Source organism: Humulus lupulus, chromosome 7 (assembly GCF_963169125.1).
Source record: "Humulus lupulus chromosome 7, drHumLupu1.1, whole genome shotgun sequence".
In the NCBI taxonomy this organism is placed as follows: Eukaryota; Viridiplantae; Streptophyta; class Magnoliopsida; order Rosales; family Cannabaceae; genus Humulus; species Humulus lupulus.
Window position 1 is genome coordinate 76,548,240 of NC_084799.1, and position 19,862 is coordinate 76,568,101.

Sequence of the window (19,862 nt, forward strand, 5' to 3'; positions counted from 1 at the left end):
GGGGAGCCAAAAGAAATCCCTAAGTCTAGCTTGACTGAGTCACCTTACCAAGGGAAAAAGGGCCTTGAAAATAGGTGTTCGCAAGGTTTCACAATGACCATCTCCCTATAAGGGTCCCGACCCAGGGAAGATCACCTCAAAAACCAAAAATGGGTCTCAAAGAAGATGCTTATGAAAAGGGTCTCAAAGAAGACGCTTGCAAAAAGGGTCTCAAATAAGACGCTTGCAAAAATAGTACTATGCCTAATGACGAGAAGGAGGTTTCTCGCAAAAAATAAAACGCGCACGTAAAAATATATAAAAGGATAGCGAGAGCCCAAAAGGCCAATATATCCTTATGAGTAGTCAAGGTGCACCAACAAACACGAATCACACACACTAGAGAGGTCCCAAAGAGAGCCCTTTCAAAATAAAGTAGTGCTAGTAAAAGACCCGCGTGCATAAAGGCACATGATAGTGCTCTATCACCAGATAAGCATAAGACGTAGCGGGACTCGTTAAAAGTTCCTGATGAAGAAAACATGAAATCCAGAAAAACCTCTTAGGTAAAATAAGTCAAGCATCATTACAACCAAATCAAAGTAAAAATAAAGAAGCTGCCCACACATGGGACCAAAAGATGGGGTAGGAGAAAACTTCATGGTTTCCCGTCGTGAGCACTCCACACAACAACCTTAGCAACCTTGCGATCACTGAATGAGGAGAAGTCGGGGCCAGTATTTGGTTCCATATAAGAACTATAGCTTCCGCTCTTTCCTTACTCTTAGACGGAGATGAAGTCTTCTCTACAACTGCTCCTATCTTGTGTATGGCCTCAATAAACTATTTCTCAAGTCCCTGAATCTTGGCAATAAGCCTATCATTCTCTGCCTCGGCCAAAGGTAGATCTTTTTTCGACATCATTATTACATCAAGGGTATCAATCGACAGGCAAGTACTGATAGACTTTCTGGTCGAGTCGACCTGTTAAAAAAAAAAGAAGCCAACAAAACGAAGGCGCTACAAGAAAGAATGGATAAAGCTCTCTTCACTCTGAAATCTGACAAGCGCTAGATATGCGTAAAACACCCAGGGTAACAGCTTAAGAGCACCACCCAAGAGCAAACCCTATCTAAATGATGCTTCTTTGGCTCTTCGAGTAGAAGTGCCTCAAGCTTCTTCTGGCGGCCCGACATTTGTACAATAATGACACCCTTGGGATCTGTATAAAAGAATGATTGGCGTTAATTAAGCTTCAAAGAAGTCCTAATGATCGCCACTCGTGAAATATGTTTTTCCATATCTTGTAAGTGGAGAAAAGCACTTGCACTATGAATGTCACAAAGATGGCACATACAAAAGAGAGAGAGAGAGAGAGAGAGAGAGAGAAAAGAAAGAGAAGAGTCTACAAGAACGCCTAAAGGCCTCCCTATAGACTGGGGGGCAAGTGTAGATGCCAAAAATCCACCAAGGAAAAAAGGTATGGTCCCTTATTGAAGTAAACAGCTAAGGGGCACCGAAGGCGTCAAGTACGTGATAGAGGCAGAAGAGGCCACACATTTGTAAGGCCCCAAGCCTCACGAGGTCATTCCATGCCCATGGGAGGAAAATGCGAGATGCCCCCGTCTCATGCACATGCCTCTGTGGATACCAAAATTTCGCTTGAATGAGACCCCTGCCACGTGGCCCTCGGAGTATATGCTTAGGATGGAAATAGCCCCCACACGACGTTGCAGGGTCTCTCAGACACCACCTCGCCCATGCAACAGCGTCTAGCGCGTAGGCTCTCCCAAACACACCTCGCCCAAGTAGCAGCATCTCGCGCGCAAGGTCTCACAGACACCACCTTGCCCACGCAGCAGCGTCTCGCACCATGGTCTCGTGGAAATCACCTCACCCACGTAGCAATGTCTCACGGACACCACCTCGCCCATGCAGCAGCGTCTCACACGCAGGGTCTCGTGGACACCACCTCGCCCACGTAGCAGTGCCTCGCGTGCAGGGTCTCGCGGACACCCCCTCCCCACGCAGTAGCGTCTTGCGCGCAGGGTCTCACAAACACCACCTCACCCACGCAGCAGCGTCTCACGCGCAGGGTCTTGCGGACACCACCTTGCCCACGCAGTAGCGTCTTGTGTGCCACTTGGCCATGAGACGGTGCCTCGCACCCCATAGGTTCCTTGCGAGGCCATCGTACCTCGGCCACTCGGGAGGCGCCTCGCACGCATTCCTTACCCATCTCACCTGACCACAGTGATGTTGCCCACGCATAGGGTCAAACGCAATTTTCCAAAGCGTCCCTAGCCGAAGGCATGCCTCACCATAGGCCCATAAGCCTCACTATGCGAGATGTTGTGCCTTGCGCTTAAGGGTCACTGCAAGATCCTGCTTCTTGCTGGGATGAAGACCCGCGAAAGGCACCTTGCCTCATCATACATGACCCATGTCTTGCCTAAGAATCCCCACTTATCCCCCAAGAGTAGGTGCCACCAGCGAGGCACGTCTTTACTGCAACTTCTCATAAAATATAAAGTCTAGAGCTTCCCGAGTATACATATGAGGAGCATTAATAAGGGCCCAACCATCATTTGGTATCAGGCTAGAATTGGGGAAGGTAACTAAGTAACCTACTCATGATGGCTTGCAAGCTTTCCCACACTTAGCAAAATACAAGGGAGCTTGGAGAAAATATGTGCCTTGGGAATTTAAGACGGACCATCAAGTACGAGGCATGCGTACGGGTACAAGATGTATGACATTGAGGAAGATAAAGGTGTGACTCTGACATCCGTATTCGACAGGTAGTGGAAGTACAAGGAGTGGTGGCATGACCTGCATGTCTCTGACCACAAACAAGCACCGACACCATGATCCTCTACTCCCCCACGACCTATGCCACTACCATGACAGTGTACCCAAGTACCTTCTTGTCCCCTGGGACCACCTTGTATCGAAGGCCATTAGAGCCAAGCTATAAATAGACCTCCACCCCTCAAACTAAGGGGTTGGAAAATTCATTGTATACTCAGGTTATTAAGCAATATACAAATGTTTACTTCAGTGTTGGTATGCACTTATTTTTCCTCCAGTTCATTCTAAGTTCTTATTTAGTTATCTTCTTACTAAGCTTTGAGTTTTCCGACCTAACATCGTTGACGAGTTCTCACCGTCAACAACAGTCACTTATTGTAATGACCCAACTATTTCTAAGACCTTGGACCATTAAAACTACTAGACATAACTACTATTTTGGGAACATACATACATAAGAAATAACATAAATTTATTTAAAACCCCAAAATAAATATTATGCAAAATACAAAGTAACATATGAAATATAAAATACGGTATGGGTACCCATTGTTTAATACATAAACCATAAATTTTAATTGTTTAAAGAACTAAATGCGGAATTACAAAGGAAACATAATTTAAAAGACTTAAAATAAACTTCATCCTCGATCGTTCACGCAGTCCATTCATCCTTAACACACAAGCCAAGCTTCCATGAATCTTTCTGCCTTCCATATTCATTTTCTTGCATCAAGATAAAAATAAAGGAATGAGCCTAATGCCCAGCAAGGAAAATCTACAACTATCATAAATCATAAACATAAGACTATATCATAAACATATACTATAAAACATATGACTATAAAAACATATATCATATAGGACTACAATATTAATTGCCATTAACTCATTAACATGGCATGTGATAAACCATCTAGGTCCTCTGTCTACTAATCGAGGTAGGTTAGATCACATGGTAGTATATGATAACCCATCTAGGTCCTCTACTAGTCGAGGTAGGGTAAATCATAACTCTAACCCATGAAAATGATAAATAATCTTGGGGCTTGCTATCTAAGCAAGTCATATGCCCAAGCGACTAAAAGCATATTCTTGGGGCTTGTTCTCTAAACAAGTCATATGCCCAAGGACTACAAAACATATTATACATATACATATCATAGCATAAAACATATCATAACATAAACATAAACACCTATAATCTATCCTATTTTCCTTAACAAAAACCAGGATATTTGGGAACAAGAATGAGATTAGAACACTCCTAAAAACCAACAATAAGAATGGTGAGTTTCTCTAAAGAAAAGAGATGAAAAGAAAACTAAACCATCAAAGAAGAAACTTACCGAGAAGAACCTTAAGTTTCAAGAAACTTAAACACCTAACCAAGAATCATAAACAAGAGTTAGGATCTAAAAGAAAGAAAATAAAGAAAACTAAAGAACCATAAAGAATTGAACTTAAGGATAAGAATACCTTGAATGATCTTATGAATTGATCTAAACCTCGATACAAAAACTCACTATATCTCACTTCCCAAGTGTTTAGAAAAGCTTAGAATGATAAAACTTTTAACCCAAAACCAAGGTGTTTCTCTCTATAGTAACCTTAGAAACTTGGAGGCTCTGATCAAATGCTTGAAGAATGAAGAAAATGGTTGAGCACTAAGTCCTATTTATAGAGTTCAAGGAGTGAAACTAATCCCTTTTAATTTGAATAAATAAATGATTATAAAATGAAAAAGCTTTGAATTTTCGTTCAACTGACGCCTAGAACTCAGTCAAAATCGTTCAAAGGCAGGTCCAAGTGGTTAAGGTTATTTTTAAATTAAAAAATCATCAACATTCAAAAATACATCACCAGGGGCGATATATCGGCTCCACCAAAATCCTGAGCCCCGTTCGTACGTTCGTGCAAAGTCAACGTGTTTTTCGTATCTTCCGTAGGCGATATATCGACCCCTAAGCTGCGATATATCGGCATACGTTGATATATCAAACACGTATTTGCACTTTTTCAGCATATTTTGAATTGGATAAACATCGTTGACTGAGTCTAAACGTGATCCTAGCAGTTTCTGGAAGCTTCTAGAGCTTCTAGATCTTTCTTTTATTAAAACTATTCATAAAAAATACTTAATTCCTTAATAATCATAATTATGACAAGTGTACTATTCATAAAAAAATACTTATTTCCTTAATAATCATAATTATGACAAGTGTCATGCTCTTATTACTTCTATCTAAACCTTAGGTTATAATAAACAATATATCTAGGAGCAGCAATATTAATCAAACCTTATGTTATAATTAATATTCTTAAACTATAGGTTAAACTTGTAAAATCCATAATTGTTGCTATGAGTTTCCAACTAAGTCCCGGTTTGAACCAAAATCCACGGTAACTAACATACTACAAACTAATACTAACTACTACTACTATCTAGCTAGCTAAGTAAATATTCGGGGACACTACACTTATCTAGGGCAATGGGCCCCAGTGTGACTCTATAGTCACTTATCTGGATTTAATGTATGCATGAGTAGGATTATTACTGCTAGGCATGCAAATTATGATTTTGTAATATGTTATTAACTGCTCATGAGCATGTTTAATTTTTCTTGTTAAGCCTTGGCCCACGGGTGCTATGTGGTGCAGGTAAGGGAAAAGGGAAGTTGGACCAGCCATGAGTTGGAGAGCTTCGGTAGCGTCATGTACATATGCAGCTTGCTGAACCACCACAGCCAGGGATTCACAGAGGAACTAGGGCCGAATCCTAATTTTTTCACTTAGGTCAGCCTATTGTTATCTTTTGAATTGTAAATGACCTTTTAATGTTAATTCTGGGATCCTGTATGTAATCTTAAACTTTTTAATGAAATGAGTACTTCTTTCAACAAAAAATTTTAACCCTAACATGTTAATTACCTTTAGTTACATGTTTAAGACCAAAAGACTCAATTAGCGAATCTAGCACTATTTAAAATACACAGTGTAGCAGTCTTGGCTATCCAGGGCATTACATGTTGCCTCCTAGGAGGCGATATATCGCCTAAGGCTTGAAAACCCTAGCTGAGATAGTCCAAGCGATGTGTCGCCTGGGCTGTTACGGATGTCCTTACAATTTACGTAAAATGCTCCAAATGATGTGTGTTTAAATGCTCTAATCCTATTGGTTAGACTAATGATGATGCCTACACTATAAATATGGGTTATTAGAGTTATAAAGCCTTGATAACACTTTTCAACTCTTTCTCTCTCTAGCTTTTAAAGACCAAACTTTTCTCTAAGAAACTCATCAAGCTTTGCTTGACTTGCATGAGTTTTAAAGCTTGTTAAATCCCAAATCTCACTCTACTTAGTTGAAGCTTCAAGAAATTGTGAAGGCTTGGAATAGAGATTTCGGACAACAACATTCTTATTGTGTAATCCTTAGAAGTTCCCCAACTTTGAAGAGACAAGTTGCTCTAAATCAAATGTTGTATCTATCTAACCCTAACTTTGTTTTGTTTTACTTTATTGTGTTTTCATTGTTAGTATTGATGATTAAATGTTTCTAAATTCATCTTATCATCATTTAATCATTTAGTTTCTTATATTCAAGATTAGCATTCATATCATGACCATGTTTATTTGATTATCAAGAATTGCATTCATGCTTTGAATTTGGATCTTAATTAACATCTATGGTTTGGAATATTGCATTATTCTCATTATTCATTGTTGATTTGCAATGTGTAAAGCCAAATATTCCCAATAATCAAAATCTCTATTTCTAATTACTTTCAATTTTTTTGTTTTGCATAATAACCAATGAGGGAAATTGGTTCATCTTCTACAACCTTCAAATACTTGTTTCAAGATTTGGTTTGTGTTGAACACATAACCATAAAAGATCAAAGAAAGTCTATTTGGATATGTTATACATGAATGTGGATATGGATTCAAATTCTTTATCAACAAAGGATGAGACAACTCAATGGGATTACATACTTAATGAGATTTGTATCATCAAATTCCTTATTTCTAAATGTGTAGATTTCAAGAATTTGAATAAAATATGTTTGCTGCCATATCTTTGTGAGTTTGAGTTTATTATTAATGTTAAGAGTACAATGATGAATGTTAATAAAAAATTCAAGGGTTATTGTTATACTTGTTTTGTTTGTAAAGTTATTGATCATCATGTGAGATATGGTAATTGTAAAATTAACCATAATGAGATTAGGGTTAAGGAAATTGATGTTGAGATCATTACATTTCTAAATAAATTTAATTTGGTCACTTTAATTGATGATGATATCTTTGTGACTTTGATTAAATTTAATACATTTAATGAGGAATGTATTGTAACCCTAATTGAGAATAATGCATTCGATGAGGAATGCATGCCCTAAAGAGAATTGACATAGTTCATCCATGTAGTGATGAAACTAATGCAACCTTAAGAGAAGGTGAACATGTCAATGCAATTGATGATGAGATCATTGTAAAAGAAAGTGAAGATACTAAGGTCAATGCATTTGATGTTGAGATCATTACAAACCTAAGTAAAGAGACCAAGGCCAATGCATTTGATGTTGAGATCATTGCAACCTTGAGTGAAGTTAATGCAACCCATGGAAAGGTGCAAGGATGGTGGTATGATACTTGTGCCACCATTCATGAACCTATGATAAAACTCTTTTCAAAACCTTTGAAAGTGCAAAGGTGGGACTTGAGGTCCAAATGGAAAATGAAATTGGGTGCAAGTGGATATTTCAGAGGAAATATCACACTAATGGCATATACAAACCTTCAAAGCTATATAAGTAGCTAAAGGATTTAAACAAAAGGGATGAATCGATTATATTGACACGTACGTACCGGTTTCTAGAACAACCACAAAAAAAGTTTTATTTTCCTTATCATAAATATATCACATTTATGTTCACCAAATGAATGTCCAAATGGCATTCCTAAATGGAGATATCAATGAGGAGATTTATATGGAACAACTGGAGGGTTTTGTTCTAAGGAGAAATGAACATACACTACAAGAAAAAACAATATTCATAACACTTAAAAATTGCTAACCGGGAGTATTAATAACGCTTCTGAAAACGCTAACATAGCCCCTGTTATTAAAAATCCTATCTTTTCTATAACAGTATTCAAATGTTATGTTCGATGTTATCTTAAACTATTCAATAACACATTTTTAGTTGCTATAATATTCAAATAATAACATTTAGTTAGAGTATTTGGTTATAAATTTGAAGTTTAATCTTATACTTTATGCATAACACTTTCCAACTGTTATGAAAATTGTTATATTTGATCATTTTATAATGTTTTTAGTTCATTCTATTATATAAATCATAACTTTTTGTCCCAATTATAATATATTATACAAAACAACCATAATTATTGTAAATTCTCCCAGTAATAACATTTTGTTATTTTGTAGTATGCATTTTTAATTGTTGTAAAAAAAATTTATTATTGTATTTTGATTAAAAAAAATCACAATTGATCACAAGTGTAATATTAAATAGATCAAAAAATCTAAAATATTCAATATATATGATAAACCATGAGTATTTTTACATTTGAAGATGAACTACTTCAAACCATGACACTGTCCACTTCAAAAGCTCTTAGTTCGAACTTGAGTTTGTAAGCATACATAATAAAATTCTATAGTCTTGCACATCTTTTGCTTCAAAAGTAAAAAATAGAAACATAACAAGATACACAAAAAGTAAACCATGAAGCTTGCTCCACCCTCCAATTCATCCATTCCATTGTGCACTTGTCTTTGTTGTGAGGTTGATTTGCTTAGCTACACAAGAGTTTAAATAATTAATGCTTAAACTTAGAGTTAATAGTAAACTAAAAGAGGACAAAAAGAAAGAAAGTTAATAACCTCCTTACGACTTTATAAGCTGGCAATGCAATTACAATAATTACACTAACTAAGCTGGCCATGCAATTACACTAACTACAGCACATAGGCATGAAAGATTGAAGATTTATGCTTGGTAAAATACTCATTAGAAAAGTTAGCTCAAACACTTTATGATTATGAAATGAAAATGCAAATGATACACCAACCAAACATATAAATATATATATACAATACAACAACTAATTTATAAAGAAAACCAATAGCATAGACACATGAACTAGAATTAGATCAAATATAAAGTTACAAATAACAAGAGTAATGAATTTTCCATTTTTATTGTAGATTTCACTACTGGACAATTAAAGGTTTCTCAAAATCCTACAGACCTAGTTTCCATAAGCTAATCAACTAAATTAAAATGTCACAATGGAGTGAAAGTATTGTTCTATTGAGATTATATATGAAACACTACAAAGAGTACAAAGCATATACTAAGCACAACGATAGAAGTCAAAGATAAATGTATTTCTAAGAATGAGACAAATTAAAAGCATTTAACAACATGGTATTAAAAGAAAAGGAAAGAGACTTGACAAGATGCTCATCCAAATAAGCATAGATTCTTTACACATGGCTAAGAAACTAGAAGGCATCATGTATTAAGATCAAAAGTTAAGAACATGGAAGGATTCTAAGGCCTCAGACACATAATTCTTTTAAACCCATTTCAGCAAAGAAAGCATCCTAAAAAATGGTACAAAAGAGGAGATATGTTGTTCCCATTTCATTGCTTAAACAACCTTCATTTAAATAATTTCTAACCATCCAATGGGTGGCCTAACAATCCCTTTTAGAGAAGACTTCTTTGTTGATCTTGCTTCACTCTGGAATGAATTGTGATTTACAAATCCATTACAATCTAGAAATTAGCATAGACAGTTTTGGCTCTTTTTTTTTTCTTCTTCTTCTGAGAGACGAAGAAAATGGTTTAGAAAATGATCTAGCCACTAATTTTGAGAGTTGTGTGTTCATGTTCTCTTCCATTACTTTTTGAAGTTTACTACACTTTACTTAAAGTGATATATTCCAAAAAATTCTAGTATTGTTTCATTCACTTATGGTATATTTTGATGAAATAATTTACTTTTAATGAATAATGACCTAATTACTTGAGTTGAGATTATTAAGCTTCTTGAACTTTGATTTAAAATGTGAACTCTGCTAGAAAACATTTAGGCAAGGGTTACTTTAGCTTTGATAAGAAAATGTGTGTGTCCCTGTGGATATGGGACATGCCTAACACATCTAATTGCAATTGTATCATGTGATTGCACAAGGACTATGCCTCACTAGACCCCATCTAGCAAATTTCCTCTATATAGTCTAGACCATTCATTTCAATACAAAAGATATATCTGTTTTACATATCTTTTCAAGGTTCTTGAATATAAATACACATAAACTTGAGATCACTACCATCCCAATTCCTCGAATTCCCAAGTATCAAACATTCTTTCTTTGCTTGACTTAAGCAGTTGCTGAAATAAAGTTACAAATCTCATATTTTGGCTCTTTCTAAAAAACAAACTCTGCTGCCTTAGTAAAATACTTGGCAGTACTATAGTCACATTCATAATCTAATTGTGATATACATGAAAAAAAAAGTTACTTTAGTTTCACATCTACAACCACTTTGTAGAGAAGAATTCATATAAGAAAACCTCACTTATTAGTTTTATTTGTGTAGAAAGAGGCTGTGACTTTTGTGGCAAGTCAAATGATATTGGTATTGAAAAATATATCTCTACATTTTGTTGACAAAAAACAGCTTGTAAATAATGAAAAAAACCTTCAATAAGCAGAATTCTAGCAGATAATGAGATAAGTAAGCAACCCTTAGTATAGCAGATAATGACATGTCCTATTATGCATCAATAAGATTGGAAGAGAAGATAATGATTTTAAATGGTTATGGCTGCTCTAATTTTGATATGAAAATGTGTCCCTTCAGATATTAGACATGCCTAAGACATCTTATTACAAATTTTAAATTTCATGTGTCTGAGGTTGTTTGGTGGGGTTGGGGACCAAGAAAAATGAACTGATATTTTATTTTAGGCCAAGCAAACACAATTCAATTATAAAATTGTTATACTAGATAAGTCTATATAAAATCAAACACCATTTCCCCTAGACTGGCAACTAACCATCTGCCAATATCAATTCAACTAATTCAAAAACACATGCATGTTTTCTTCTTTATCTTGCCACGGCACACAAATTTCTCAGATCCTACTTCACTAAGACACACAAGTTCTCAACCTTCCTTTATCACCGCAACACACAACAATGATCTCGGAACCTACTTCACTATGGATGAATATTTAAGATATTCAAACTCCTCTAACATTTGCATAATATTAAAACAAAGGTGTACGTCTTGCAAAATGCAAACAAAAGTAAGAGTCTCTCGTGAGAGATTGCTTGCACACCAAGTATCTTGCCTCTTCTCTTGGTGGCAGCCTACCAGAAAAGTTTTAACTATATTACAAAGAGAATAAAAATATAGAGATAGAGACATATATAAGCAATATGACAGCACCAAACAAAAATCTCATTATTTATGATCAAAACCCATACAATCAATATTATATATTTTCATATGAATAAAAGCCTGATAAAATCATAGTATAGAATATGCATAAATCAAATCTATAAAATCTCATTGCACTGCTTGCAAATAACTTACCACATCTTTTGACAATGGTGCATCATTTGAAGTTCTGTGTCTGGAATGGTCTCCATGCAAACCATGCCAAGAGATATTCCTTCTTACAAAAGCCTCAACTGCACCAGAGAATCTTTCTTGAATCTCTTGTCCCACTAATGGAATATTCCAACATAAAACAATGAGCAATTAGTTTAACTTCAACATTAAATAAGGAGAAAAAGGCTCAAAAATTCCCTGACCACATAATAGAGCTTCTAAACATGTGCAAACAATGTCCACTAGGGTAGCGAGGGTGGATGTTTCCCAAAAAAAAAAAAGAACAAACCTGAAGGTCTCTCTATTCTCTCTACAGATGGCCCAGGATTTAGAACTGATTTCCCACTTGGTTGCTACAAAAGGGGGAAAAACATAATAAACATGGATAAGAGAGAGTATAAAGAAGGCATGGATGCAAGTTTCAGTCGGTAATTTTGCAAGTGTATTGCAGATGTAATAAATAATGTACACACGCGAGCTCTTGAACTGGATCCAATCTGTAGATATTTCAGTATAGTCCAATCAAATACATAATCAAACTGATACCCTGCAAAAAATAAATTCTCACTCAGATAAGATTAACTCTCAAAAGACCCACCATCTGAAAAGTCCAATGCATCACTAACATAATGGTGACAAAGGCTTTGAAATTGAAGCCTTAAGAATCTTTTAATGATTAACCTTCTCGAATAAATAAGTCTCGAAAAAGCCTCTTCAGATATGAGTAGTCTGGTTTGTCTTCAAACAATAATGACCAACAATAATGGAAGTATGATGTAAATTCTGATGGATATGATTTACAAAGAACCTGTCAAAGTAGTAGGCATATCAGTATCTCCCATGCCTTTACTTTAAAAAATAACAGTACATGCTATCAATGGAAATGAGCTAAAAAATTCACCACCAACCATCTGTAATGAGCTAATGATACCATATTCTCATATGAGAGTTATAAATGCTAACTTCACCCTACACTACTTGTAAGAGCTTAAGATCATACATGTATGGGAGTAAGCATCTTCTTTTCACTGATCTTGTCGTATTTCTGTTTTTTCGTACCTGCTTTTAATCCCTACCAGGGAAGACTAGTAAAGAAAATAAAATAAGTAAATAATATGGTGAAACAGAGCAATGAAACAAAGGAAAATGGATTTCAGCATATCACATAAGTATCCAACCTTCCCCTGAAAAAATACATAAGCACATAACCAAGAGACTCCAAATCATCTCTTCTGCTTTGCTCTGTATAAAGATTACATTCACAATTAGATCAAGCCCAAAAGTCTCAAGCATTACAGGGAGAAACAAATAACATATTCTCTAATTATGAATTATAAATGGCTCACCAACTCCAAGGTGAGTGTTAACACTTGCATAGCAAGTTGTTCCTGTGAGATTCTTGTTTTCCCTGAAGCAATAAATGAACATAATGAGCAGAAATTTGAAGGTTGAAGCGAATTTGGATCCAAGAACACAAAATTGATAATGAGAAACACATAAGTATCACCCTAATGTTTGCCCAAACCAATCTAAAAACTTATTATTTAATATTAACATTTATAAGTTAAGACTCAACACAGTGATAATCATTACACATGATATAAACACGTTCCACTTTACTTAAGACCATACTTTTTCTCAAATATCTGTTACCTATATGGAATGTGATTGTGCGTCTGAAGATCCCTATACTTTTTCGCAAGACCATAGTCTATGATATATACCTGCAATAAAGATTAAAAATAAAATTAAAAAACAGAGTGTTAGGTTGTCCCAACATCAAACTGTGAATTAATTATTCTAGCTTTGATTGATAGCATAACCAAGGTCAGGTGAACTTAACAACAGTGACTCATAAAAGGATAAAGCCGTCCCTACTCCAATTCATAAAGGTTCATAAGTTTAGGAAGTTTAGTGTCCAATATCACAATCAATGAAAATATGAATTCAAATTTAAGGTGCTGTAACACAAGAGTCAAGGTTCCAACTATCCTAGTTTATCATTATATGAAATTATGTTCTTAGAAACTACAACTCACAAAAGTTAAATAACAAATAAAGTTTAAAACACAAAGGCCAGAAAGTTGGGAAAGTAGCTAGCAAACTGAAAAAAAATAATAGTAAAGACCAACAACAACACAACAAATGTATCAAAAGTAGTTTCCAGAGGTATCAAAAGTCCAAATGGAATATTGAAAGCACGAGGTCTATTGATTTTGCCCAAAAAAAAAACAGATCTACTAGAACTCATAAACCAACCCAAAAAGTAATTAAAGTCTAAACCATTATTTCAATTTAATTTTTTAGCGTTCAAAACAGTTGGAGAAAAATCTCACACCAGTACAAATATTAAGAAGAATAAATCTGAACTAAAGGGGAAAGGGCTTACCTTCATCAACTGCAGCAAAAGAAATTATTAAAAACAAAAGCAATAGCACAAACCAAAGAAATAATATTTAAGCAAAAACAACAAATTAAAGCCCACTTAAAGGATCTTGACACAACCATAATGTGAAAATATAAGGTTTATTTATAAAAGTTCTAGAAACAAAAAACAAACATATTATAAAGCTGAAAATATACATAATCAGTATGCAAAAAAAAAAAAAAAATTATGTCAAATAATAAAACATAACCAGTCATGTAATGAAAATTTGTTGCATAATGATTAAAAATAAATCAAATATCACTTTAACATACATTTTAAATCAAGTTAATGGTACTTTAGTAGTTTAGAAAACACAATCAAAACTATGGTTCTTTTAACTATACTTTAGAAGAAAAATTGTTAAAACAACACTACATCTGTATGAAAAGAAGAAAGACTTAAAATTTGTATATTACCAAAACAAGCTAAACCACCAGCAGAGGAAGCTAATCCAGCAGCGGTGGGGAAGTTGTTGTATGAAGCAATGTGTATATGCAATTTTCCCCAGTCCTCCTTCAAAATCTTTATACCCTTTTCCTTGTCCTCAACATCACCAGCACGACTGCGAAGTTCCCTAAGACAACTTTGGAACCTGCCTCCAGAAAGGGAAATCTCCTACACTAACCAGTAAAAGTGCCATGAATCATCACAAGACCAAAAGGGCAGTACATGTAATGAATGGGCTTAAAAACAAGAAAAATTCAGTTTTTACACAAAATTCATTGTTAAAAAGATCAAAAATTCACCTTAACCAAGTTTAAATAACAAATATGGCTGGTCCTGATCATATTCTCTTCATTTTTGGAATAAAATGATTAAAAAAATATGATATTCTTAAATTTTTTGCATTGCTTAAAAATTGAAAAGAAAACAAAATCTGGTTACCTACATGGGTTAAAAGCTAAGGATACAATTGACCTGATAAACAAATTTTCTTCTCCACTGACTTATGTTAATTCTTATAACCTTCATCTCTGAAAGACATTCTCTAAAAAACCAACCAAAAATAAGGATTGAATTTAACACCCACAAAATTCAACTCCTCCATATTATATTAAACCTAGAACCCTAGAGTCTACTTCAAACCCAAAACCCTAAATCTGTTTTTTTTTTTTTTTTTTCCTTCAAATGCAAACCCCAAAACTGAAAAAATAAGAACCAATCCTAACCAATAATCTAATCAATTTCATATGACACAACCAGACCTAAGCCAAAAATTGGTAGAACTTTACCCATTGCAGAGATGAGACAGCAGCGATCACGGGCTATTCCTCAACATCGCACTCTTAACCAAACCCAAGTGTACCCCCCTACTTCATGACTGGAGTGCCAAAGCTCGGAGTCTGCAAAGACTGTGACAGAGAAGGGAAGAAAAGGGAGGGAAATTGAATGTTAAGAACAAATACTGCAGCAATTCTCATGAAAAACAATAATGGAAAATCACCTGTAGTAAAATTAGGTTAAGGGCATATAATAATTTGAGCAACAAATCATCTCGTGTACCAAAAAAATCTAAACAAAAAAAATGACAAAATCACTTTCTAAATCCAAGAAAGACTCACCTGAACTACTCCATGAAAGACATCACCCCTGAGAGCTTTATTAGTTGTAGATACGAGACAACTGTGATACCCGACGGTTCCTCAATGTCGCACTCTGAACCAATCCCCAAGGGTGTCGCATGCTTCATGACTAGAGTGTCAGATCTTGGAGTCTGCCAAGACTACGATGGAGAAGGAGAAGAAAAGTGTAACGCCTTGGTTACCCCAGAACCGTTACGGTGAACGGTGAACCAGAAATTTGACCCGCTACCCGAGTCCTTTGGTTAAAAACATGTTCTAAGTGTTATTAACAGGCTAAGGTTAAAATCAATAAAAAGGAAAGGATATATTTTATTAAGTATATAAATTTTTCATGAGCTCATCAAAACATTTACAAGTTGTTTGTAACACAAAATGGTCACTACTGTTTCAAATTTAAAAACCCGCCGACCTAAGCGGCAAAAATAGGGTAAACCCCCTAGTTCCTCTGAGAACTCCTTGGCCGTGGTGGTCAAGCGGCCGCATATGTACACATCACCACCTAAGCTCTCCACTCAAGGCTAGGTGAGCTTTTCTTTTCCTTTACCTGCACCACATAGCACCCATGAGCCAAAGCCCAGCAAGAAAACACAGTATTGTATATAAACATTATCAAATGATTATCATTATAATCACACAGAGCTTATAGCTCTTAACAGATGAGAGAATATCACTTGAGGTTCTAGAAAACCATACTGAGTGACTCACAAACAAGTCACTAACTTAACCAGAAGAGTGGCTGCTAGGTAAGCCAATAGCCTTAAACAGATGAGAGACCGATGGGTAAGTCTCTAACTTAACAGATGAGTGACTAATGGGTAAGTCATACAAGCGCTTATAATATTCATCGAACTTGAGGTCGATCCGACATTAATGCCCTTTGAGTCATCCAACGCAGATGTCGATTAGATCTAATCTTTATTGGCTTGCGTTGAACATGCTAAGGTCGTCCTGACTTATGAGTCAACACTGTGTGACCAGTGCCCAGTACCACTGCCAAACCTGACTAATGCGTCACAGCTTCACAGTTGATACTGACACCTTTGCAAAATCTGACTAATTAGTCAGTACCATGCACAAGTGAGCAAGATTTTCTAAGCATTCAATAATCAATACATGTCCACATTTACACAATCAACATGCCTCAAGAATATTCATGCATGTCACATATGGGGTGCAGTCTTCTTACCTCTGGTTCGAGCGAGAATTAATATAAGAACGACATGTCTTTTTCCTCTTAGTGGTTACCTGGTCATAACCAATTATGGGATTCCATCAATAAAATGAATAACAAAGGGTTCCCAAACCAAAACCTAGCCTCCGAGACATCGAATACTACTAAATCGAGTAGCAGGATCGATCCCGAGGCCTAAGGCTAGCATCCCCAAGCCAAAAACTCAATTCTGGCCAAAATGACACTAAGGGCCGTGGCCCTCCTTGGCCATGCCGCAGCCCGCCCCTCAAACAGAGGCGACCTCCATCAGCACCCCTCAAGATTCGCGGCCCAACCCTCAGTTCAGCCAATACCTTGATTTTTCCTCCCTTGCGATTTTCCTTGGAACCAACCTTTCAAACCAAGCTCAAACACCACTCAAACATCCAATACAACCCCTAAACTTGATCTATAACACTCCCTCATCAAAACCCAAGTTAAACCCCAACCAAAACTTCCATCAATTCCAACAACCCACCACAAAATCATAAGCTGAAACTAACAACAAAAACAGAGCATACCAAAAAAACTAATGGCTAGAAACTCACCTCAAACTCAGGTTGTGATGCTCTTCAATAGTAGACCACTCTCCCAAACTTCCAAGGCCTAGTTCCCAAGCGTAAATCCTCAACAAGTGCTCAAAAATCACAAAGAAGATGAAGGAGGAGGAAGGTACGGGTAAGCTTCAAGACTTGCTCTGTTTTCCCTCTGTTTCTGTGATGCCTCACGTCACTATGGCTGCTTTCTGGAATGACGACTGGCTCTACAAACCAACAAGAGTCTTTCCAGCGTGCTTTGTCCTCATTCACACGCTTCCTGGGAAAACTTCCCAGGAAGTCACCCATCCCTAGATTACCCCAGGTCAAGCACGCTTAACTTCGGAGTTCTCAAGTGATGGGCTACCGAAAAGAAGATGCATCTTGTTGATATAGGTAGTACCAATCAATCCATTTAAGCAATCTTCAACCGTGTAGTCCCATACCTACACAGTCTTAGAATCATCACACTTGACCTTCCCTAGGCGGTGTGGGATTGCACAGCTTACCTGGTCTTCCCCTTACGGATCACAGGATTCTGACTGTCACAGTTTCACAGCCATAAAGGTATTTTATATCTATCCTAGGGTAAAAGACCATTTACCCCTAGGTCAATTAAGGGTTTCTAAAGTCTCCCAAGGGCAAAATTGTCCTTTCCAACCTATCTCGTTAATCATAATTAACGCTCTCCAATTCCCGCTATTCTCAATAATCTCAAACATCAATAATTTATATCCTGTTACCCTTTAATTCCCAATAACGCTCTAATCATTAAAATCACCCAGAGACTCATCCCGAGCCTCAAACTTAAACCTGTTATGACTAGACCGCTAATTAGTATACCATGGTCGTCTCATGCCGAATGACTCGAACAAACGCACATTATAATGTGGTCTCAACAACATACCACCAACATGCATACAAATATACAATTATGCCCTCAATGAGCCAAATTATCATCACACCCCTGTAATTAAAATGTGGACCCACATGCATGCATTTAACATCATATTATAATATAATTCACATAAACATGCATATTATCATTTAATGGCATAATTAAACAATTATGGCCCTCCCGGCTTACTAATCCCACCATTAAACCACATCGAAGAATTCAGGGCATTACAAAAATGAAAGGAAACGGAAGAAGGCAGAGAGACAGGAAATAAGAAGAGAAAGAATGAGTTAACAAAGAAAACATATGATATTATATTATTAGATTGAAAGGATAGAGAATGAGAATGATGAGTAAAATAATGGGGGAAAAAGAGACTAAAGGCGCCATTATATTCATTCACTTGGCGCTAGAATTTCGTTCCCTCCATGTTTTTTTTATTTAGCAAATCAGTAATAACACTTCTAAAAATGTGTAATATTATACTGTGATATTTAGTACAAATTGTTGTAGTGATAAAATGTGAAGGCTTGTTAAATCATTATATGGTTTAAAACAAGCATCGAAACAATGACATGAGAAGTTTGAAAAGCTATTGTTTCAGATGGGTGTAGACACAATAATGGACAGTGCTTATACTCTAAGACTTGTGATGGCTATGTCGTCTTGGTGTGTCTATATATTGATGATTGTTGATTTTGAGTAATAAGATGAGAGACATAATAGAAACGAAGAGGTTTATATCTTCCACTTTCTAGATGAAGGACCTTTGAGAAGTCGATACCTTCTTTGGGATAAAAGTTATAAGAAATAGTAAAGGTTATGCCTTAATTCTGTAGTGTCCCAGAATATTTACTTAGTTAGCTAGATAGTAGTAGTAGTTGTAGTAATTAGTATTAGTTTTAGTATGTTAGTTTCCGTGGATTTTGGTTCAAGCCGGGACTTAGTTGGAAACTCATAGCAACAGTTATGGATTTTATAAGTTTAACCTATAGTTTAGAAATATTAATTATAGCATAAGGTTTGATTAATATTGTTGGTCCTAGAAATATATTTATTATAACCTAAGGTTTATATAGAATTAATAAGAGCATGACACTTGTCCTAATCATGTTTATTGGAGGATTTAAGCATTTTAAGTAAATAATTTAGTAAAAGAAGAATCTAGAAGCTCTAGAACCTTCCAGCACCTGCTAGAATCACGATTAGACTCAGTCAAGCTGTTTAATCGATTTCAAATATGCTGAATAAGGGCAAATACGTGTTTGATATATCAACGTATGCCGATATATCGCAGCTATAGGAGTCGATATATCGCCTACAGAAGATATGGAAAACACGTCGACTTCGCATGAACAATCGAACGGAGGCTCGGGAACATAGTGGAGGCGATATATCGCCTATAGGGGCGATATATCGGCCCCACCCTTGAATTTTTTAACTCTGTAGAATCCAAGCTTAAAACATCCCTTAACCTCTTAGACCTGCCTTTGAACGATTTTGACTAAGTTCTGGGCATCTGTTGAACATAAATTCAAATATTTTTCATTTTATATTCATTTATTTATTCAAATTAAGAGGGGTTAGTTTCACTCCTTAAAATCTATAAATAGGACCTAGTTCTCAGCCATTTTCTTCATTCTTCAAGCAGTCTTCAGAGCCTCCAAGTTGCTAAGGTTATCATAGAGAGAAACACTTGGATTTTTGGGTTAAAAGCTTTATCATTCTAAGCTTTTCTAAACACTTGGGAAGTGAGA

At 35.9% G+C, this 19,862-nt stretch overlaps 1 pseudogene; it reads right to left on the reverse strand.

Annotated features, from left to right (window-relative positions):
• Window positions 1-822: 822 nt before the first annotated feature.
• On the reverse strand, window positions 823-14,152 carry LOC133791867 (casein kinase 1-like protein 10; annotated as a pseudogene).
• Window positions 14,153-19,862: the final 5,710 nt, after the last annotated feature.